At 41.6% G+C, this 18,936-nt stretch overlaps 1 long non-coding RNA gene across 6 annotated transcripts in view; it reads left to right on the plus strand.

The window, feature by feature from the left end:
* Positions 1-18,936, plus strand: part of LOC111561368 — a 336,303-nt gene that overhangs the window by 96,939 nt on the left and 220,428 nt on the right. For all 6 annotated transcript variants that reach the window (XR_006600596.1, XR_006600598.1, XR_002743899.2 and 3 more), the window contains one exon: positions 77-179. This is a non-coding gene — a long non-coding RNA (uncharacterized LOC111561368). The remainder of the gene's footprint in view (positions 1-76; positions 180-18,936) is intronic.

Here is an 18,936-nt window from a genome sequence, read left to right on the forward strand (position 1 = left end):
GTGTGGTTTCAGACTGGTGTGTTGAACTGGCTGCCAGCTGTTGTTAGCTTGTGGTAACAACTCTTCTACTCCCTAGGGAGAAGCAAGTCCTGAAGGATCTTAGTGGGTGAAGGAAGAGAAGGTGAGCTTAGTGGGCCACCCTTCACATGCAACTCAACACTGCCTGAACTTACAAGGCTGTAAGTAAAGACTTTGTTACTCACTGATGGCTAAGAAAGGACTTAGGAGGCCCTGAGAAACATCAACTGAAGTTGTATAGCTACTTGCAGTCTTGTCTTGTCTGTCTGTCTTTCTTTCTTTCTTTCTTTCTTTCTTTCTTTCTTTCTTTCTTTCTTTCTTTCTTTTCTTTCTCTTTCTTTCTTTCTTTCTTTCTTTCTTTCTTTCTTTCTTTCTTTCTTTCTTTCTTTCTTTCTTTCTTTCTTTCTTAATGCTTATTTTTTAGAGAGAGAGACAGACGGAGCACGAGTAGGGTAGGGGTAGAGAGAGACAGACACAGAATCTGAAGCAGGCTGCAGGGCTGCGAGCTGTCAGCACAGAGCCCGATGTGGGGCTCAAACCCACGAACCAAAAGATCATGACCTGAGCCTAAGTTGGACGCCCAACTGACTCAGCCACCCAGGCACCCCTGCAGTGTATTACTTCAACTCTCTGAAGGCATCCATAATTTGTATTGAACTAATAATATTCACTGACTCTTTTTTCTCTGTGTCCTTTGCTGCTTCCCTCACATCATCCAGACTCTACACTTCCTAAGGTCAGGACCCACTTCTTCCATCTGCATTCACTATTTTACACCAACTCAGCAAGTACTGTCTGGAAGCTGATGACTTCCAAAGCTGTCTTCAGCCCAACTCCTCCCCCAAGCTACAGATGAGTTCTAATGGCCTCTTTGACATTTCCTCTTGATGTCTAATAGAATCCCAAACTCATCATGTCCAAAATGGACTGATTTCCTCATCTCCAACCTGCTGCTTTTCATCAGCTCATTTGTTCTTTTCCTATCTCAGTGAAAATCTGTCTTTCCAGTGACTCAGGCTAAAGAATTTTTGAGTCATTCTTGACTCCTCTCTTTTTCTTACTTTCTACATCTAAACTTTCAACAAGAAACCTATTGGCTCTGGCTCCAAAATATAGCTGGAAGCCCACCACCTCTTAACATGTATATTTCTATCATCCTGTTCTCTTACCAGCTACTGTCTTCTCTTACTACCCTGGTACCTACTATCTGTTCTCAACATAGCAATCAGAACAGTCCTTTAAAGTGAGATTTAAAAGACGTGTTCGTCTGCTTGGAACTTTCTGGTTGTTTCCTTATCACTGGTACTCAAGTAAAAATCTTTAAAGTGTTCTGTAGCCCTCACTACCACCATCCTCTTACTACTCTCTGTGTGGCTTACTTGGCTCCAGCCACACTGACCTGCCTGCGAGTTATTTAACATGCCACATACAACTGTCCCTAGAAGGGGTTATTAAAGCACATTTCTTTGCCCCACACCCAGAGTTTGGGCTTTGTTAGGACTGAGGTGTGACTGGATAATTTGCATGTCCAAAAGATTCCAGGTAATGTGGTTGCTGATGTTTTAGGATCATACCTTGACAACCACTGGTAGTATGTTGATAAACCAGATATCTGGCTAGGTGGATGGAAAGCCTGATTTACAGCGTCTACCTATTTCTGCACTGTGAATACTCCCACTGTGGTTGTTGTTAAGCTCCCAACATGCATCATCTGGCTCACAAAATTCCTGGAATTAAACAATTGGCTCTCTTGAGCCTGCCACCAGAACGGGGACCATTGGTCTATAATGGCTCTCTAGGTCCTGCCTGGGGGAGAGGTCGGGGAAGAGAGTGATCACTTATTCTGCACTTACAATATGCCAGTCATATAGTATGCTGATGTGGTCCTTGATAGATAATGTTTCATTTGGCCCTTATAACAAACCTATGACATTACGCCTTCCTATTTCCATTTTTTTAGGTGAGGAAGTTGAGAAATGAAATGACTTTTTTCTGAGTCACACAACAGGTTTGAATTCAGGACTGCCGGAACCCTCAATCTCTCCCCTTCTAACGAAACAAAACCAAAAAAAATAGTACCTTGATGCTTTGGGTGGCATCTTGTCATGGGGGCTAGGAGATGAAAGATGCGGGAAGCTAAAAGTAACGCACAGCATAGGTATAGATGTAGTCTGAACTTCAGGTGACTAAAATCTCTTCAGTTGACTCTTTGGAAGGGGCCCTGATGAGTAAGCCTGTACATGAAGCAGGCTAACTACATGGTATCTGCAGCCCTCATTGCTGATCACAGCCCATGGGCCAAGTGCAGCTAGACAACATGTTCTTTCCCTTAGTTACTGCCTGATAATCCAGGAACTAGTAAGTGCAGATCAAAGGAGACTGTAGAGCTCATATATTGAGAATTCTGGTGCCAGGTGCTGAAATAACCTTCCTTTGAGGGCAAGTAAATTCTCTCAATTGATGGGACAGAAGTTGCTCCAGGCAAAGGCCCCACTTGTTCCCCTTGCTTAATTGCCTCACTACCCTCATTCTGGATCGAGCTTCAATCATTTTACTTTCTAAGCTTGGAAACCCCTGGGACAGGTTTCCACTGGCATGCTTTGCAAGCAACGGGGGCGATTATCCAGGCATCAAAATTGCTTTTCTCAGGTCTTTTCTAGCCAAGCTCAGTCTCTCTTCCTCCAAATTGCCTGGAACACTGCCCTCTCCCTCACCATCCTGTGCCGGTAGAGACCTGGTCTCAGGCTGGGCGGTCCAGCTGTCTGGCTCCATTGAAAATACTTGAAACCTAAATATGACAGACCTTATGCTAACCCCAATGTCCAAGGCATTGCAGAACAAAGTCCAGTGTGATGAAAATCAAGTTTCATGTTCTTCACACTTTTTATTAGGTTATCAAATGAGTAGTTTCTGGGCTCCAGCTGCCCCAGAGGCATTTCATTAGGGCAGAAAAGTAATCCTGAGGAAGAGCAGAGAAGTTTCCATCTTTTACAGATGGGTAAGCAAGGGAGAGTCCATTTCTTTTATCATTATTCATTCATTCATTCATTCATTCATTCATTCATTCATTCAAATGCCTTTATACAAGGCACAGTGGAAAACTAAAGAGTAACATCATTCTGGCTGTCAGAGACCAGAGCACACTTCTTGGGAAGCTTAGGAAGGATTTTTGGAGATACACTTACGGGAACATGGCAGGTAGAAGGAAGGAGAAGGCCCATGACAGTTGTGAACTCAGAATGTCTGAATGTCAGAATGCTTTTTACCTATCTTTAAGGACAAGAGTCAAGTGAAGGCCATCAAAAAATAGAGTTTCCCAACTTGATCTGCTCTATCTTAGGGCTTTCTTATCAATCCTCATGGTGGATTGAGAAATCTACTGCCATTTCCCTTTCTCCTAGTAAGGCCTTCTATACTTCAAGGGCAAAGAACAGAAAGTAACACAATGCTTTCTGTCAAATGAAAATCACCTCTGAAAAAGTGAAGACTATTTTTTGGAGTTCACGTCACTACTTCTTATCTGCCAGGGGTCTTTGAAAGAAACTTCTAGCAGATAGAGTGCCAAAATGTCACCTCTACTCTGTTAAAACAGTTTGGACAGTGGTTGTAGGTGTCTCGGCAAGATGGCTAACTGATGCTTAGCAGACTAAGCGGACTCACCCACCCAGGTGCTGGCATGGAGAAGCAGTGGTGACTTAGCTCCTAGTGTGAAAGAAGCAAGGTGCTGGGAGAAACAAGCTAAGTTTATTTTTCTGAATACCACTTCACTTCCCTGAGGTAGAGTAAGAAAACAAGGGGAGATAGACCAGGATTGCTGTCTCAGTGGAGCCCCCTCCACTTAGGATGTTAGAAGTGATGAAGAAGCAATTGTCCTCTTATGCACTGGTCAGAGAAAGAAAAGCTCGCAATGTCCTCAACAGAGACTGGGTGAACTTCTTCTACCAAGAAGAACCATTATAAAACATTTCAAGCTGGGCATTTCTTTTTTTCCCTTCTGTGAGATGTTGAGATGGGAGCAACTTACCTCACAGAAACTTGAGTCCCTGGCAGGCCAACCCTGAGTGGGTTCCACTGACATTCGTTTCTGGGAGTCATGAATAAGAAGAGGTAAAAGAGAAAAGGCCTGACTCAGTGAGAGGCAGGGCTCTAGGACCTCTCAGGCTTTGGGATAAAGTGGATTTAACTTCGTTCCATCTCTCCAGCACATTCTTAAAAGAAGAAAGGACAATGGGGATTTTGTGCGACAAGAGTAGAATAAGGCTGGGTTTGTACTCTCTTATGCATTCAAAAGAGAAAGAAGGAAAGAAGGACCAAATATGGAATTGGACTTCATTTCCAAGCGGGAACCTTCATCACTTTCATCAGTAGCCATCTGGCACGCAGTGTTCTGTGGCGTTTCTCTAAAATGACTGGCAACCTCCAACAGTTTCCTTGGCACTGCCACTGAGAAGCCTCAGTTCTTAGCAATGTGCTAGAAATAGTCAAAGCTCAGTACCGGCAGGTAATGGTGCTTATGTAATCAGCATCGTCTTCGATCCCAGAACAATGAAGCCCTTGCCCCTGTGTGCTGCCTCCAGACGCATATTCAGAACTTGTTTGTTTTGCCTCTGTCTCATGAGGCTTCTTGAAAGAGATGCCAGCAATAGGGAAAAATTACACACACACACACACACACACACACACACACACACACACACATCCTCTGCTTCTTTGGGTTCCACTTCACTATATTCACATATCCTTGTAGCACGTATGACATAGTACTGTAATTATCTATTTATATAGCTGTCTCTTCCAGTACATTTTAGCACTTAGAGGGGAGAAAATACATCCATTTCATCTGTTTATCCTCATCACAGAGCACAGACGCTCAAAGAAGAGTTAGATGGACAAATGTTTCGGCTTCATGCTACAAAGCATAACACTTTGTACAAACCTTTTGTACAACTGGTTTACAACAGTTGAACCAGTCACCCCTTTTCAGAATATAAATGATACTCTTCACTTTTTAAGGAATAGGTGGTTCTGAAAAGGACTTTTCCCCCTCCTAACAAGTGTCGACCTTTCCCAAGGTGCTAGGCGAGGAACCAGCTGAACACCCAAAGCGAGTCTGACCAATAACCCAGGACGCTTTCTCCAAGCGAAGATATGTTCTGGAGCTCTAGGCAACATTTGGAACTGGCAGTTTGATCTGATTCAATCCAAGAATTTATTCAGTTTTTCAGGAGACCAAACGGAATCTCTTAGCATTTTGGAAGCGAAAAAAATATATACACATGAACAGAAACACACACAAATTTGAGAGACCCATGAAAGTTTCTGATGATTATGTAATAAGAAGTTTACTCTGTGCTGGAGAGAATGGGAAACACATAGAACGAAGGTTTGGACAGATCTAAGATCTCTGAGGAGAGGAGCCCTTAGAATGGAAAGCTTCCGTAACATTTTATGGGAAAAAAACTCTGAGTGAGCAAATAACATTCATTATTCGATTTGTATATCCAAAGAGAGCTCTAGATACTTGCTTTATGTTACCCCTGGTTTCTAAAGCTGCTGTTCCATGTGTATGTCTGTGGGCGCATTAATACCCAATGAAGTTGAATGCCTTGCTGAACAAAACTAGTACTTCTCTAAAGTGTGTCTCTGAACCCCAGGTGATGGCTGAATTCTGTGTAATAGTGTTTGATACCGCAAAATTTGCGGGGCGGGGGAGGGAGTGAAGAACTTGGACTTTTATCTTTGAGACTGTCGTCATAGTTTTTGACCTGTTATAGAATTTTCTTGTATACATTTTCACACTGAATACTCTAGTGTGGAGTAACTTCTTCAGTAGGCAGTGCTTGCCGAAACGATGTAGGCTCTGATAATATTTGTTTGTGTTGGCATTTGGATATCCTCCTCCAGACTCTACCTGTGGAAATTTCATCATTAAAATGTACATGTAAATCTCAAGATAATTTGGAATATCTGCACAAAACTTGCATTTCCCACTTTATTGCCCCCAAAATAACAAAGATGTTCGGTGTGTTAAATTTGCTAGTTTGGAAATCATTAAGCTTGGAAATCATTAAGGCTTCTTTTAAAAGCAAAAGAAAATTCCTCAGTATTCTCATGGAGATCCCCAGAACCCAGTTTGATGGACATTGACTTAAGAAATTAAAGTTTTAGGGACACCTAGATGGTTCAGTTGGTTGAGCATCCAACTCTTGGTCTCGGCTCAGGTCATTATCTCATGGTTCGTGAGTTTGAGTCCTGCATTGGGCTCCACCCTGTTAGTGTGGAGCCTGCTTGGTATTCTCTCTCTCTCCCTCTCTCTCTCTCTCTCTCTCTCTCTCTCCCTTTTTCTGGCCCTCCCCTGCTTGTACTTTCCATCTCTCTCAAAATAAATAAATAAGCTTACAAAAAGGAATTGAAGTTTTAACTAATGAAAATATATTTAAAAAGGGAATATCAAGGACCCATGCTTCCTCTGATGATCAGTTGAGGAAACATCTAGCAATTGTGTGGTGGTTCTTTATAATCAAAGTTATGAAGGAAGTGGAGAACAAAGTTTATACCTCTAAATGAGTTCTGTTGAACTCTACCCTCCAAAAGGGAACGTTTTGAATCTCAATTAAGTAAATGGTGGGAAAGAACTAATGGTTTCTCATCTGAAAGACTTAAAGATTAAAGAGAAGTAAGCTTTTGAATTATACACAGATAATTATTTTAAGCCTCACTTTAAAAGTATCTTACAGAGTGCTGTATAGGCATTTCTCTTAAAGCGTGAGCTTCCATAATGCAAGTTGTTACCTTGCAAATCATTTATAATGTCAATTAATTAAAAGACAGAAATTGAATGATGTGGACCCATCGTCTGGAATATGTGTGAAATTTGTAACCAGCATCCCCAAATAAATCAAAGCTCTCCAGAAAAAGTTGAAGTACTTTGTTGAATAGCTGATCTGGGTTTCTCTGTTTCACATTGGTGTTTGTGTGATGGAATTGCCAGCAACACTGTCGAGGGCAGAGGTGACAGAGATGATATGGAGTCCTCTGAGTGTGTGGAAGGAAAGGCTGATAAGAAAGTATTTACCTTTGTTCAACTTATTTGTAGCTTGCAATAACAAAATACACACAGAAGATGCTTTGTTTATTGAACCATAAAAACATTTTATTATGCAAATGTGAATGTCTCTTGCCTTTAACAGATTTTTCCTCCTGTAAAACAAATACCATTTTAAACATTTTATGATAACCTGATCCTTTTAAAATTGGAATGATCACGTTACTCATGGACAGGCTGATTTTAATATTGTTGTATTTTTAAAATTAAGAGCTTTCTATTCCCTTGTAAATGCTGATTGAATGGAAAAGTGTTAGTAATTCAGTTGAATAATAACTATAGTTGAATCCTGGCTGTTCAGACTATGATATCAATATGACAGGATGCCATCCACATTGCGATGGCAAACTCGTAAAAAAATTTTGTTTTTTACGTGAGAGAGAGTATGTATGTGCCTACACGTGTGTGAGCAGGGAGGAGGGTGGAGGAAGGGAGGAAGGGAGAGAGAAAGAGAGAGAGAGAATCCCAAGCATTCTTCATGCTCAGCGTGGAGCCCTGTCCAGGGCTCCATCTCACAACCCTAGGGTCATGATCTGAGCCGAAATCAAGAGCCAGATGCTCAAATGACTGAGCCACCCAGGTGCCCCTCTGATGGCAAAGTCTTAATTTAAAAGACCCCATACCTGCAGAGAAAAATCTGTATTCAAGGCTTGATACTTCTGAGCACCATCTCCGAATTCTTCTTTATGTCCCTACATTCTGTATAGCAGTCTTCCCCTGGTAACAGAAAAACAGACACTTTCATTTTACCATACCAGTTTTTATGCTGTTAGGTATATTTAGAATACTGCTTCTTAATTCATTATGGCAAAATTTTGCCCATTTGGGCCAGTTTAAATGTCATGTTCTCCAAATCAATCATCCTTGTGTTTTTTCTTCATGCCGTGTTGACTATGGTATGATTATTGGACTTCTATTGACCAATATAGTTCCATAGTAGCATGAGAATGTAGATTTTGGAGACAGAAATATGCTATAGTAGATTTACAGCTCACTCTTGGAAACTGGCTCTGAAGTCTTAAGCAAGAAATGGAACCACTAAGGCTCAGTGTTCTCAAAGTAAAGTGGGATTTACTAGCCTTCAGGAAGTTTGTGAGGCCTAGAAGAAAATAATATACAGCGTGGTCACTATCATACAGTAGACACTCAGTAAATGGTTAGGGTGATTTTTTCCATATGTATGTTTTTTTCTCATTATATCTGACCCACGTGAGGTCAGAGACTGTCTTAGCCATGTTAATAAGCCTAGCACATTAAACCTAGAGTATGGTCGTAGCTTAACAGAAGTTAAGTGATGATTAAGTGATTGAATGGCAGAGAAAGTGAAAGTACCTCCCGAATCCTCAGCTTACAACCTATACATTTAAAGTAATGAGAAAATCTTATACCCATTCCTAAAGCCTATGGTGCTCTTTTTCTTTATAATATTAGCTTATCCAATTAATTAGAGCCTGATACTAAGGAATTTGAAGGCTTTGATTCCTAAACGAAGAAGTTAACTGAGGCTATCCTTAGCCACACTGAGTTATGTAGAAGCGTTGACTACTGTTCTCCTGGCAATTTGGAGTGGGGGTGGGGGAGAGTATGATCAGTGCAGTAACACTTAAAAATAGTCAATCAGTGTATTTGCCTATTAAAGGTGGGAATTTTACTTTAGAAGTTATATCCTAAAGATTGTACTAAGGCTGGAAAACTGACAAATCATATAATCAGAGAGGAACAGGATTATGACACAGGACTCCCAAATCTTAGCCCCTTGTTTTGGATTCTCTGACTGTGATGGTTAATTTTATGTATCAACTTGACTAGACCTCAGTGCCCAGATATTTGGTAAAACATTGTTCTGGATGTTTCTGTGAGGATGTTTTTAGATGAGATTTACGTTTAAATTGGTGGACTTTGAGTAAACCTTATTGTACTCTCTGATGTGGGTGAGCCTCATCCAAACAGTTGAACACTTGAAGAAAACAAAAGGTAACCTTACCTGACCAAGAGAGAATTCTTCTTCAGACTACCTTTAGACTTTATATGCTACATTGGCTTTTCTGGTTCTACAGTGGGCTATCTCTGGATTCAGACTGCAGCTCCTTGAGTCTCCAGCTGCCAGACTCTCCATTTGATTGTGGACTTGCCACACCTCCACAATTCCATGAGCCAGTTCCTTGGGATAAATCTCTCTCTCTATATATACATCCTGTTGGTCCCCCCACCCCCGGAGAACCCCAAATAAGACCTATAATTTTACAAACTGATGATTATCATGTTACTCTTATTTTGTGGCATCATTAAGCAAACTCACCCCAACATTTATCCAATGATTTTTAGTGTTTCCCAAAGGATCCTAACCTGTTAGACTATGTACCTGTCCAGCGGATTGTCTGCATGAGTTACTTGGGGAACTTGCTAAAATTCACATTTCCGGACTTGACTTGAGACATTTTGAATCAAATCTGGGGCTAGCTAATCTGTATCTTTGACCAGTTCTTCTGATTCTAGTGCGCATAAAACTTTGAGAACCACTGGTTTCTATGATGTGTTTTTTATTTGCCTACACAGTGAAAGTATTAGCGAAGAGCGTCTTTTTTAAAATTAAAAAAAAGTTTTAAATGCTTGTTTAAATTTGAGAGAGAGGGGATGCAGAGGGGCAGAAGGAGAGGGAGACATAGAATCTGAAGCAGGCTTCAGGCTCTGAGCTGTCAGCACAGAGCCCGATGCGGTGCACAAACCGTTAAACTGCGAGATCACGACCTGAGCTGAAGTCAGACACGTAACCTACCGAGCCACACAGATGCCCCAAGAAGAGCCTCTTATAACTAAAACCCCCAGTAGTGACCAAAAAAGAATTCAGCAGTAGGAGTAACATACTTAGATGATAATTTCTGTATTATACGTTTTCTTTTCAATATGACTTATAGGTAGACTTTATTTCTTTTAAATAGGGAATCTGGTTGTTTTCATTGGATTGGAGTGTATGAAAGATTCAAATTTAAAACATCATAGAAAATAGCCCAAAGTATAATTTAAAAAAATTCTAAGGTTGTAATTGACATATAACATAATTTTAGCTTCAGGTGTACAGCATAGTGATTCAATAATTGTATATATTGCAAGTCGATCCCCACAGTAAATCTGGTGTACATCCCATACTTGGTTACAACTTTTTTCCTGTGATGATTTTTTAAGGTAAACTCTTAGCACCTTTCAAATATGCAGTACAATATTATTAACTATAGTCACCATGCTGTACGTTACATCCCCATGACATATTTTATAGGTGGAAGTTTGTACTATAATTCTTTTAAGGGCAATGAGGAAAATACTAAGGAAATGTATAAAGATGCAAAAGAGATTGGAGGGTGACCCTGAAGGCCATGAAGAAGAAACAGGTGGCTGTGTAGAACAGCAGGCAAAGACTGACTGTAACCTGGGGCCTGGGTTAGAAGTGCTCTTGCAGGAACTGATGGAGCACACACAGTTTCCAGCTTCTGGCTGTTGCCAATCCTTAATTTTCTAAAGGAAGGTGGAGGGAAGGAGGAGCGGGATGGACCCTGACTCTTGTATAGATGCCAGTTGTGTAATGTATAACATATGGGGTATGCTTTTCATCAACACTACGCCAAAAAAATTCTGACCCACCTGGCTGAGAAACGAGTGGGTTTGCGAAACAATTAGCATATGGAATAGATTATGAAGAAAGTCATCTTAGCATCTGGTTTACTGAAACTCCACATTTCCTATAACTCTAGGACATAAGAAGAACAATTCCCATAACAGATTAAGGCCAATAACATTTGAAGAATGACTTATTTTGACCCAGGGTGACCCTTGTATTTATTAACATGGTATTGATTTCCTGTTTGCTTTTTCTGAGTCAACATGGAAAATGATCTTTAACCCCTAAAAAAGTTACGAGGACTAGTCAGACAAATGAATGTGGATGAAAAGACTCTGATTCTCTATATTCATTTCGACTTCTCTGTGTGCTATTCATACTGGTTGATGAATTTTTCAGAGAGAGACTCACTGGTTAAGTACAGAGTGCTGACAAGTAGTAAAGTTTATCTTAAGAAGCTCAAAAGCCCCATTATCTCCCCCTTCTATATCCAGAAATTTTTGGAAATCACACTGTAAAAGCTTTGGAAGTTTAGCCTATTTAAGATATTTTTAAATCAAAGGGGTCAGACTCACAATTTTTACTCTTCATAGAAATCTAGACAAATTATTTAGAAATTTATGCAGAAGTATGTTAGTTTAGAGACCTATAAATTCTAAATTTAGTCTTAGAACCTTTGGGAAGAGAGTTAACTATGAAAAAAGAACCCCAAATCCTGTAATTGCTATTGAACAAACAAAAAATACCACCTCCCCTAAACAAAAACAAAAACTAGTTGTAAAATCTGAAGGCACTTTTAATTTTGTCTGGTTCATGGGACAGGGCAAAAACTAAAATGCAAATAATTCATCAGCAAAGTTGTTCTAGTCCAGAGGTTGACACACTGTGGGCTGCGGACCACATTCAGCCCACCACCTGTTTTAATATGGCATGTGAACTATGGTTTTTACATTCATAAAGTGTTGTAAAAATGTGATAAAGAAGACTATGCAACAGAGGGCATGTGTGGTTGCAAAGCCTAAAATATTTACTATCTTTCTCCTTCCAGAAGAATTTTGCTGACTCCAATCTAGTCTAAGTAAGGAAGGATATAGAGCGGTTCCATCATCTCTGTGATCCCAGGCAAACTGCATGTCTGCTCGGAGTCTGCTTTCTTCTCTGTGACTTTGGGGTGTTTAGACTTGGCAGTCTCACAAATAAAAGCAAATGGGGGGAAGTTCTGAAAACCAGCACCTGCAAATAGACATTAGTTGGTGGTATCATCAAAAACATGTAGCCTCTTTCCTTTGAAAAATAAGGGTTTTGATGGGGCTGCTTTTAAATTTGACACAGGCTTTTATTTTGTAGTGATACTATTTTAGGGACAGCCCTCTTCATCACATTATTTGCTTTGAGCGCATATTGGACATCACCCCCAAATTAGACTGTGGTATTTTGGACCATGTCTGAGCTATGGCTTTTCTTTGTTGGGCACACGAAGCCTTCCTTCATAGATTGTGCTGCTTATGCATGGAAAGTAACTGTGATTCTGAGTGAAGGAAGGGGAGACTCTTTAGGATACTTGAAATTAAACTCCTTTTAAGTAAGTACCCTCACTTTGGAGAATATGAAGGTGCCACGAGGTCCTAGGTGCTGGGAAACCACAAAGGTTGAGACACAAGTGACATGGCCAATGTTTAGAACAGAAGACGAGTGGAAGTTAAGATTTACTTCCTCCTGAATGCTGAGAAAGGGGGAAGGGTACCCACGGCCTAGGCAAATAGAGCCATGGATGTCTAGTGGCATGGGACAAGCAGAATGCACCATTTCAATTCTCAGCAAATCTAACTCATGAAAAGGATTATGAGTTAACACCTCACACACTCCGGATCTGGGCTAACCACTTGATGTGCTTTATCTCATTTATATCTTCACACCCACATTGTGAGGTAGACATAATTCTGTCCATTTCATAGGTGAAGACATGGACCAAGGTTACAGAGAAGTTAAGTAATTTGTTGAAGGTCAAGCTCGACAAGAGAAACCAGGAAGTTCTCAGGAAGAGAAGAAGCAGGGGCTGAGCAGGCAGGAAAACAAGCAACTAGCCGAGGCCCTCAAACCTCAGCCTTGACCCGTAAACATCTGGATTTTATCCTCCTGGTTACATGGGTCACCCTGGCGATACCCTGTCTTAGTTAGACTAAGAGCCCCGCTGGTGGTGATTACAAACCTGACTGAGTAGTGTATTTGAGGCAGAGGTTGAGAGAGTTGTTGCTTTGTGTTTTAGTTGCTGGAGTGCAAATCAGTGGCATGAAAAATAAACACATTTTTCTCTCTTGATTAAAGTAGGTTCTTTACCAGTCGTTAGCTTTGTTTACTTGAGAGTAACAAAGCCTCAAATATTTTACTTCTCAGATTGTTGTGAATTTCTGCCCATACACTTCTCCCCAGTAAGTAGTAATTCAGGTAATTCAGGGGAGGGCTTGCTGTGTATGGACTCATGGTTAGACAACCACCCGATCCCTGTTTAGCAATATGTCAGATGAGCGTGTCCTAGTAGTTTATAGAGTTGGGCATGGAAGGAATTTCAGGGAACGTTTAGTCCAGTCTCCCTTATTACTCACAAAAGGAGACTGAGATGCAGAGAGGCCATGTGATTTGTCCAAGGTAGTGCAATGCGTTTGGCAGTGTAGACCAAGTAGTGGCCATGAGCTGCGCGCCATTATATGTAGCCCTTGCTGCCTCTACATGCCCTCCCTGTCTGCAAGAGAACCAGATCAGAGCCCCTATAACAAGGTATCTTTTGAGGAGTCTATCTGGCCACTTGGTGGCAAAGTGGCTACGTGGGCCCGTCCTTGAAAGGCCGGTGGCTCATACTCACAGGTTAGATACCGACTCTAGGTATCTATTCGCTTTTCCTGTCTGCACAATCTCAGCCAGCGCCATTAACCAGAGACTCACAAAAAAGCTTGACTGACAGATAAGGATCCTATTTTGGATCCAACTTTATAGCAAAGGAGGAGTGGGAGTGGGATTAGGACCATAGTTTCTGCCAATCTTGCTGCATTCTACACCATCCATCATTCAGAAGGAGCTGACCTCAGAAAGTCCTGCAATCATTCAAAGGCATGGCCGATGCACTGGAGGCAGCTCTTTGAAAGGCTGGAGGGCTATCCTTTAAGTTGCAGTTCAGACAGTAAATCACAGCCCTCTCTATGATATTGTGTCTCCAATAGGAAAAACATGTGAGTCTGGGAAATATTAGTAGGTCAGTGGGAAATCACTCCCAATGACCCTGTGGAGATTTTGTGCTTTCTGTCCTTGTAACTCTGGGCCTGAAGGCTTACAGATCATAAGCTTTTGTCAGAGGCCACCATCATGTCCTCTTGAAGTCCAAGATACCTCTGCTGCCAAGCACTTTAGACGATTTGTGTCCAGGAGCCAGCCGGCAAGAAGAGGTCACCACCCTGACAGCAGGGTCAGTAGAGCTGTTTGCACCCTGGGGCCAGGAAGAAACGTGCACTCAACCTTCTGATCCACTTTGACATCTGCCAGCATACCCTTACCCCGCTAGAGCTGTGAACAGATAGGGGCAGCCCTTCACTGCCCAGAAGGGTGTGATTTCCCAGAAGGAATGAAAGTTTGGGTCGCACTGCCAGAAAAGTCACCAAGATCTGCCACAATGATAGTGGAGGGTGAGGGAGTTTTGAATGGATAGTGGAGGAGAGAGAGGGTAAGAACCAGCTATGGCCCTGAGACCACCAACTCTGAGTAAGAGATGCTGTCCAAGAGCCATGGAGGAGCATGTCCCAGGCCCGTGTACAGAATAAACTTCTACAGCACAGGTGGAGTGTGGTGGCTATGAAAATGAACTCTCAGACTTCCTGCTGTAGGAGCATACATGACTGAAGCCTCCAGCTGCTGACCTACCACCATATTCCTCCTGGACCCTTGCTTCCACAGGCTGTTTTCAGCCAGTGACCAGTGCAGTGGGACTAATGCAAGCCCTTTCCCTATAAGATACGGGAATCCTCTGATGGGCAACTTTGGCTTGAGTACTTCCCATTGGCCCATCCAAGACTTTCTTGTATTTTCTGAGGCTCTGCCTGCCCAAACTTCTTCCCCCTTCTCCTTCATAGGACTCAGACCTGCATTACAGTTTAAGGTTCTTCTCTACCTTCTCTGGCTCCCTTCCTTGTTTCCTTTACAAGTGCTTCCTCCAAAAGATCTCTTGTGTATCTAGGCCTATCTTGGTTTCTACTTCTCAGAGGCCCTGAATTAACACAGAAGTGCTCTTGACCCTCTCACTGAGTCTTCTGTCACTGAATTTGGGTGTGGGCTACCATCTGGCCTGTGTCTTCCTCTCTGGCCCCCAACCCCCAAACAGCATTTCTCATTTGTCCTTACGGAGTGGACATCTCCTGAAGGCTCCCTTGTTGCTCTGTTTTTTCTACTATCACCTGCTCAGATTTTTATGTTCAAAACGTTGAATTAAAGCCCATAAATCCTGCTCAGTGGACTACATGCTACCCTCAGTCTCTTTACTTGAAGTGCCTGCTCTGTGTCAGAGTGAATCCTGCATCACTGAGGGACATCTTCAGAGGTAGTGGCTAGTCCTGTTCTGCAGACACTTGGAGATCTAGGCTTACCATGGCCTTGTAGTGTTCCTCATGAGTTCAGCACTCTTTTCAGGTACACATTTAATCCCTACAACAGTTCCATGAGGTATGGACTCTTAGTATCCTCTTTTTACAGAGGAGGAAATAAGAGAAGATCCTTTAAGTAACTTGCCTCTGAACCTACAGTTAGTAAATCCTATGGTGGCAGGATCTGAACCAAGGCAGGAGGTGGAAGAGAGAAAGGAGACGATAATTAGAGAAGGAGATTAGGTCAAAGGAAGACCTCTTTTTGGGGTCCTCCTTAACTTACGAGTCACAGTTCTGGACCTACATTTTTGGTTTGTTTTTGTTTTTGTTTTTAAATCAAGAAAATGCATGTGTTACACCAAATGATTTACTGCTTGCTTATTCATTTGTTTTCTTTCTTGCTTGTTGGTTTGTATAGTGATAGCAAAACACCCACAGAGCTGTGAATTCTCTGTGACTCTTGGTCTCTCTTGCCTTGTCTCCTCTCAGCTTTTCTAGGGTTGGCACCTAGGGCGCCATAGCTCTGGACATTCTTAGTTGCAGATATACCAGCCACTCCTATAACCCTGATACTGTAATAATCTGATTACTTTCTCTCATTCTTTGTTTTTAAACAAGAATAAGGAGGATATACAAATTCTTGTAAGACCCTGCACAACACAAAGCAAGGACAGATGGATGATTTTTGCATCTGAGTTTCTGGGCACCATGTGTGAACCCTTTGGCAGTAGCATGTGTGTGCAGGGTAGCAACTGGGATGGAACCTTCTCAGTGAGGTCCCTTCATGTCACCAGCCTGGGGCCCTTGTGACACCCAGCATGTTGGAGCAGAGTTAGATGGAGCCTGGGGGATTTGAGCAGGTGGGACAGAACAAAAGGACAGAACAGAGCTGATCAGCTTTTAATGTCTAGGCGGCTAAATCAGGATTAACCTTTTTTGCCTTTTGTGCTGATGAGATTCAGAGAGCCCTGCACGTCGCCCAGCTTACAAGCAGACTTTCTGCTAAATAAGATTTGGGTCATAAACAGTAGCCTAGATATGCACCACTAGTTACAAAGTAATGATGCCCTGGAATTGAAATCTATATGTTAATTTCAAATTCCATTTGAATTAATTGGACTGATATTAGGGGAATAAAAACCTTTGTCAGTTTGTTTCAAGCTTTGTCTTAATGGGAACGGTAAAACACCACGTTTTTTTTCCAACCTCATTTTTCACTGTATCTATTGATGGTGCCATCTTTATTCCCACAGAATATTTAAGTACTCGATGCCACCTGTTTGTCCATTGTCTTATGTGCAGTAGGTGCTTAAAATAGGTATCAAAAACAAGTCTCTATAATTGTACCAAATGGCTAAGAATGAATCTACCTCGGGGGATGTAATATTTGTGATGTTTTACTACATGTCAGGCACTTTATTTTCTACGTAAAACTTTTTGCTTCTTTAAAAAAATTTATTTATTGATTTATTTTGAGGTAGAGAGAGAGAGCAAGCATGTACAAGGGGGGGCAGGCAGAGAGAAAGGGGGGGGGAAGAGAGAGAGAGAGAGGGAGAGAATCCCAAGCAGGCTCTGCACTGTCAGTACAGAGCCTGATGTGGGGCTTGAACTCACAAACCGTGAGATCATGACCTGAAATCAAGAGTCAGATCCCCAACTGACTGAGCCACCCAGCCGCCCCAACCTTTTTGCTTCTTAAAACATCCCATGTTTGGGGTGCCTGGGTGGCTCAGTTGGTTGAGCGGCCGACTTTGGCTCAGGTCACGATCTCGCAGTCCATGAGTTCGAGCCCTGCGTCGGGCTCTGTGCTGACAGCTCGAAGCCTGGAGCCTGTTTTGGATTCTGTGTCTCCCTCTCTCTGACCCTCCCCCGTTCATGCTCTGTCTCTCTCTGTCTCAAAAATAAATAAACGTTAAAAAATTTTTTTTAAAAAAATAAAACATCCCATGTTCAAATGAGGACTCTGCCATTCAGAGATGTTAAATAACTTGCTTGTGGCAGACGGTAGAACCAGCATTCAGATTCACATATTGTGACTTTAAATCCAGTGCTTTATTTCTCCCTTGCGTTTGTGTGTTTACTGTAGAGACTCCGTGGGAAAAGGCGAAAAGACCATGGCTCTGATAGCAGAAAAACCCATGATCAATAGGCATCTCTGTGGCTACTGTGGTTGTATGACCCTTGGAAGCCTCTTAATCTCTGTCTGTCTCTATTTCTTTATCTTTAATATGGTGATAATTTTTAACACACTGAGCTGTTTTAGTGATTACTAATGTGTAGTCCTGAGATAGTATGGGTGAAACCATTAACATGTTGTTGCCTGTTCATAGTTAGCTCTCTTTCCCTGACACTTGTTCCTAGCTCTTTTTGTTGCGATGGCCCTTCTGTTTTGAGCCAGGACATTGTACATTGTTAGCCGAGCGTCTTTATGGGGAATAAATTTTTAAAATATCACCCTTTTTGAAGCATGTTTCAAACCTCCTCATATTGTTTTAACATATCTCCTCTTGTGGTGAAGTTGCACTGTATACAAGCAAGGTTTCATATGAAAAGAGAAATAAAGTTGATTGTGGGCTGGTGGCTTCCTGATCGATATTCACTAACAATAAGGCCCTGGAACTTGACTAATGGCCTTGTATCTTATCACCAGCTAAACTCTCCTAATCATTGCTCAGTTATTTAAGGATTCTTTTTGTTCCAGTTTTTCTGCAGATCTGGCCAGATGTGTCCAAAAGGCTTGGGCCAAAGTTAAAAACCCTGTTAGTGTTAGGTTTGGGATATTTGGTGAGGTAGGATGTAGGATGAGATCTCAAGGTTAACTTATAAGGCTTGACCCCACTTCTGATAACCCAGTGCTTTGCGTTGGGGGTTGTGCCATCAAAGAAAAGCGCTCCATCAGGAAGGGTTTCAGCCTTTCACCTCACCCCTTGAAAGGGTCCTAGATGGACCCATCAAATTCCTGTCTTTAGGAAAAAAAGGTACAGCCAGTTTTCAGGCCATGTGTAAATACCACATGAGCTAATTTGAATATCTAATGTAATAACTATGCATATTAGTGGCTCCAGAATTAGACTTGTCTCATACTAAGGAATCCAGGTATCAGCAGAGTTGATGAGTTCATCATTTAACGTACACCTTTATCTCTCATTCCTGTTAACATTATTCTTAACTTTCCTTCAGCTTTATCTTTTGATTATTCCAGCTATCTGTTGTTGTAGGATAGGCTGTAACTTTTATTTCCTACAAAGCAGTTATTCCTTTTTACTTACATAATTATTATCTCCCCTATAGATGCCTAAGCAGTACAAGATGTTCACATAGAAAAAACTTGCAAATATATAACAGAACCATTTCCTCGCTTTGTAGCATTACATTTGACCTTAGGGGCAAATCATGCTTACATTGTCCTTTGTCCTCTGAATCAAGCCATATAATTTTCATCACTGTCAATCCTACCCAGTTGTAAATGAAGAAAGAAAATAACACAATGCACTGATTTGATTACATAAACATTGTGTTCTAGCCATATCACACACATACCATCATGTGAAATATATCATACACGAAGGCTTAAA

This window comes from Felis catus, chromosome A1 (genome assembly GCF_018350175.1).
Source record: "Felis catus isolate Fca126 chromosome A1, F.catus_Fca126_mat1.0, whole genome shotgun sequence".
Lineage (NCBI taxonomy): Eukaryota > Metazoa > Chordata > Mammalia > Carnivora > Felidae > Felis > Felis catus.